Here is a 6000-nt window from a genome sequence, read left to right as displayed (position 1 = left end):
CAGAGGTGGCTGTGTCCACGACAGGCGTGCCTGAACAGTTCTCTGACAGACGTATGCTAGAAATGACCCACGCCCACTACAGACATCTCGCACCCCTTGTTAATTGATACATGTAAATAATGTATGATCGTTTTTGTCCAGCCTATATACGTAATTAGATTGCGATGCCAAGTTGTGTTTGTGCTTTGTGTTTAGCACACACAGAGAACCTTCATTTCTTCTTTCCATTCTTTTTTCATTCTTTCTTTCTTTTTTTCCTTCCCTCCTTCTTTCTTTCGTTCAATAATATTCATTTCTATTCATATTTAAATTGCATAATTATATTGCTGTCGTGATTATGTATGTATTATGGAGAAGGTTTAGTGAGTCGGAGAACTCGTTCCTTTGTTTTTCAAAAATATTAAACTATGTTTTAATCAATGAAAACTTCTCGCATGAAGCTTACATCACAGTCTACGTACAGTAACTAGGTATTAAATAACAGTTTAAGAAAACAAAAGCTGTATACAACAGTGAAATAATGTCAATGTCTAAGAGAATAAGGCTGCTGGACCGTACATACTTCTCCTGCCAACAGGAAATGTTAGTTGTGTATCTACTTCGCACACACTGCGGTATATAAATAGTACGTATATAATATTTCCGTCCTTGTTGGCAAATCTGTGTTAAGCTTACATTTGAGTCCGGTGTTGTTGTGAGTGTTTGTTAAAAAATTAAAAGATTCTCGCAGGCCTTTTGGTCAGGTCGTCTCTCCAGGAAGGTTTTCTGGTGAATTTATCGCCAAAGGTTTTAAACGATATTTTAGACTGTTTGTATAATAAATCTGCTCTGTTACACGTAAGTCCTTATGCTGCAGGTTATTATATTGATAAATATTTGATTGATGCAGATAAAAACAGAAAAATCGTTTGAATCTTTTCGAAAAGTGCATGACTGATTAAAAGCTTTTCCAAATATAACCACAAAGAATAGGGGTTGTATTGAAATACTGGCACTTTTAAAAGCTACAAATAAAACACTAATACCTACATAATAATATTGACCGTGACATTGGAAACCGATGTGTTCGCCTCAGCTGTCTGTGTTCAGGACATGGGTTAATAATTGTCAGTGGTGACTGGAGGAGAATGGACTTACAAACGGAAATACAGACAGACAGTTTATTAAAGGGACAGACCCTAGTTTCAACCCGTGAACATTAACACCAAGTTTAGTTAATCTACAAACCTGTAACACATTTGGAATAAAACATGAGTCTGTAGCTTTGAAATGGTGAAATACCCTCTAAAAATAGACTAAAACTCGACTCCATAACTGCTACTTCTCAGACGCACGTCCGTTTTTAAAAATATGAGAAATGCATTTTGTGATATTAAAAACACCAGAATGACCAAAAACACTTCGAAAAAACTAGAGTATGTACCTTTAAAATCTCACCTTATTACAACCAGATACAAATAAAAGATATACATACAATCGACATATGTTATAAATAATAAAATTGCAAAGAGTCATTCTCTACTCAGTTGTGAGAGACTATTCACTCAAAGCATTCAAAAACAAACACATGAGTAAATATAATCTCTGTCTGAACCACCGATTTTTTTCAACGTTTCATTAATACACAATTAACATCATCAGGAGAAGACTGGACAGTCTTATATCAGTTCGTTTTAAATGAGATTTTACAGATCGCATTAAAGATGCAGCCTCGCCTAACCTTATATTATAATACCACTTACTAATGCAAACTACCCCGTCAGTGGGCCCATTGGGCTATTTCTCGTTCAAGCCAGTGCACCACGACTGGTATATCAAAGGCCGTGGTATGTGCCATCCTGTCTGTGGGATGGTGAATATAAAAGATCCCTTGCTACTAATAGAAAAATGTAGCGGATTTCCTCTCTAAAACTATATGTCAAAATTACCAATAGCTGGTGGCTAATAAATCAATGTGCTCTAGTGGTGTTGTTAAACAAAACAAACTATCTCTAATGCAAACCATAGTTTTAATAAACACGTGAGTTATCGGTATAAACGGTCATGTCTTAATATTTTATTCCAACTTTAAAATGAAGACTAATAAATGTTTATGTTACTTGGGTTAGCGAGTATAGCTTTAAGGATATCGAAGAATGGCGCGCATTGGTACAAAATTTTAAACTGATGGTCCAGTCTAAATGATTAATAAAAACATGCTTGATATTTCATCTTTAATTTTTTTTTTTTTATTAAAGCAATTTTTAAGTGACAAAAGGAGGCGGGTCCGTGCTCCTAACCACCCCATCTGGATTCGACCATTTACATTGTCACGCCACACCGGGGTTTAGGTCCTCTGCCCAGGGCGGGGGAAGTGAAAAGGCAAAATAAAGGTGAGAACACAAAGCAGAATGCGTTTACTGATAAACAATATATCTTTGTAGGGTGTTTTGCTGGACAACAAAGTGCTATCTAGTGGCCTATTCAGCAAGTCACAGCCATGAGACAAAGTATATACATAATTATATATGAATGTGATCTATTGACCAGTCGAGTATTTGGGTGAGTGGAAAGCGGGTCAGGCGAAAGAGATTAGTAAATATGAGGTCAAATGATGTTGACACATTCTGGGTGGGGATCTTTTGGTTCAATAAAATGAATCACTGAATTTGTCTTATCTTCATACTTTTCTGTTCCCTCAATTTTGACATTACGAATAATGAAATATCGTATTTGATCAAACACAACACGGTTATGAACTTCGCTACAATGTTTTGTATCTCTCTCTCTCTCTCTCTCTCTCTCTCTCTCTCTCTCTCTCTCTCTCTCTCTCTCTCTCTCTCTCTCTCTCTCTCTCTCTCTCTCTCTCTCTTCATTTCTCAATCTCTTCCACTCCCTTTCCATATCTCTTTCTCACTCTTTCTCTCACACACACGTACACGCACACATTGTCTAGGTCTCACGTACTTTCACAACTTTTCCCCAATTTTTATCTTTTATCTTTGTCAATTGTTTTATTATTTATTAATACGTATATACGTTGTATTCGAATATTTCGCTTCCGTCATGGTGATTTGCAATAAACTGAAGTGTACATATATGTGGGAAATGTTGGGTGAGGTCTTAATTAGCTTTTGCCTGCTGGCCGTACTTCTAGCGCTGATTTGGCGCTAATAGATTAAATAGTAATACTGTTTAAAACAATTTGACGCAGTGGTTGCAGTCAAAATTACGTCGTTGTAACAAGAAACGACAGCATCATTGATTTATCTACATTCGATCAGTTATAATATGACGTGTATTGTGATGTCGAAGGAATAATGCCACGCCTGTTGCTTATTTGTCAAGATAAATATCGGATTATCATAATGTGTGTAGGAGGCAAAAATGTCAAAGCAATACGTGTACATTGTTTTGTTGTCTGATTTGTTTTTGGTTGGGTGTTGTTGGTTTTTCTTTCTTTTTTCTTTCTTTCTGTTTTTTTTTGTGTTTTTTTCTTTCTTCTTTTGTTCTTGTTTTGTTTTGTTTTTTTGTTTATTTGTTGTTGTTTTTTTGTGTTTTTTTGTGGGGGTTTTTGTGGGTTTTTTCCCTGAAATGAGTCTTAGACAATTCTAGAAAAATACATTTTGATACTAAGTAATTTAAATACAGTAACCCATTGTTTCATCTTCAATTAATTTACTTTTATTCAAATAAAGTTGAAGCACGCAATCACGCACCTCGACTGTTTTGTGCTGTCTCTCCCGCCACAGTGAGAACAGGGTTTGAGCTAGTTGAAAGGAATTCATATAGTGATCACCAATGAGCTGTTAAAACAAACTCTTTGTGAGAGCTGATACAGGGATGCGAACCCAGTACCTACCTGTTAGCTTAACCACTACAAAGCCAAGGCCGGTCGTTTTGTACGTACGATTGTACTTTCATAAATACGATTAAGATGCCAACCCTCGCGCTATTCGTCCATGTAATCACTTTCTGTTTCCCCATACACTCACCACTTGGCTCTAAATAGACCTTACGTACATGTATACATGTGCGAATTGAAGTCCATACAAAAGGTATTTGTAAAGTGTTGTACTCCAGTCGTAAATGTCAGCGTTAAACTGAGAAGTGAATGTTTTTTCCAAGCATTAACATTTTGCCTGACCTTCTGGTGTTTTCGCAGCATCTCCGAGTATATATATACAAACCGTTAGTAAGACGAATACGAGACTTGGTATCAGAAACAACACATTAACCGTCTAGTTCTTGTAAAAACAGATATTGGCTTACACGATTAATGAAAGGTTTGGTCTATTATGCTAGGTTAAAACTACCAACTGCCAGCAGAAAACATGTATAAGAATCAGGGATCTGTAATATCGGGTCTTCTGTAGCTAGACATAAACGTACATCTCGTTTCGTATTTTTATGGATAGGGCCATATCCATCTGCCTCCTCTTACCCGCATCCACTTTTAAAGGGGCATTCCCGAATTTGCTGCATTGTAAGATGTTTCCGACTAATAAAATATTTCTACGATTAAACTTACATATTAAATATATTTTCTTGTTTAGAATATCAATGTCTGTATATTCAGTGTGTTTCTGGTCGTCTTAATATTTGTAAAGAGCCCAAACTGGATTCTGTTTTCAAATAATTTCGTACGTACGAAAAAATTACATTTTAGGAAATAAAATGAAATTTAACCTAGTAAAATAGTAGAACGATCAGAAACACGTTTAATATACAGCCACTAATATTTTATGCAGAAAAATATGTTTGATATGTAATTACAATCGTTAAAAATGCTCTGTCAGTCGATAACATTTTAAAAGTTGCAGCAAACTCAGGAATGTTCCTTTAACGATTAACCTCTTTCACTATCTAGACCAAGTGTCGAACTACCCTATATTTTATTAGACATGAAATAGCCGTATTTTTTTGTATTTTTTTAAATAAGACAATTTGCTTTCCTTTACAAAAGTAGGCTCTGGTCGGTTTCATTTCACTTCAACTTATTTTCGTCCTTATATCCAATTACGGTTCAAGCACGCTGTCCTGGGCACACACGGCTATCTGGGCTGTCTGTTTAAAGAAATGTTTTATTTAACGACGCACTTAACACATTTTATTTACGGTTATATGGCGTCAGACATATGGTTAAGGACCACACAGATATTGAGAGAGGAAACCCGCTGTCGCCACTTCATGGACTACTCTTTCCAATTAGCAGCAAGGGTTCTTTTATATGCACCATCCCACAGACAGGGTAGTACATAACACGGCCTTTGATATACCAGTCGTGGTGCACTGGCTGGAACGAGAAATAGTCCAATGGGCCCACAGATGGGGATCGATCCCATACCGACCGCGCATCGAGCGAACGCTGTACCACTGGGCTACGTCCCGAGGCTGTCTGTTTAGAACAGTGAGTTAGTTGTTAGTGGTTAGTGGTTTGCGAGAGAGAAGAGGGTGTAGTGGTCTTACACCTATCCATTGAGTCGTTAAAACTCGATCTGGGTAGGAGCTGGTACCGGGCTGCGAACCCTGTACCTTATGTCCGATGGCTTAACCACCGAGACCGGTTATGGTTGGTCAGTCAATGTATGATGTCATTCAAAAATCATTTGCGATACTTTAATTTCACCAGTTCATTAACTTCTCAAACGTCTTGGTCACAGCTGGTGTTGTTGACTGTCGTTATTCATTATTTGTATCATACCTGGAGAAATAACATTTTCACAATGCAAATTAATGAACCGGCCAATTAACACCTATCACAAATAATAGTCTTTGTAATTAACGGTCGCAGCAATGACGCGAAAAGCAGCGGGAAAACCGCCTGCACGCGCAGTCACGCGCCAGTAGTTTTGAAAAGAATGTGAAAGAAATTTATTTGAATAGTTACCCATCCTGTCTAGTAGTCCCGAGAGCGACCTACCTCACTGGAGTTTATAACATGCAGTAAATGTGTTGATTGAGCTGCGGGCTACAGAGGGACCAGCATCCCGCATTCCACGACATTTGACTCAGTTTTAA

Source organism: Gigantopelta aegis, chromosome 6 (genome assembly GCF_016097555.1).
Source record: "Gigantopelta aegis isolate Gae_Host chromosome 6, Gae_host_genome, whole genome shotgun sequence".
NCBI lineage: Eukaryota > Metazoa > Mollusca > Gastropoda > Neomphalida > Peltospiridae > Gigantopelta > Gigantopelta aegis.
The sequence above is the reverse complement of the archived record's forward strand: the minus strand, read 5'-3'. Positions refer to the sequence as shown.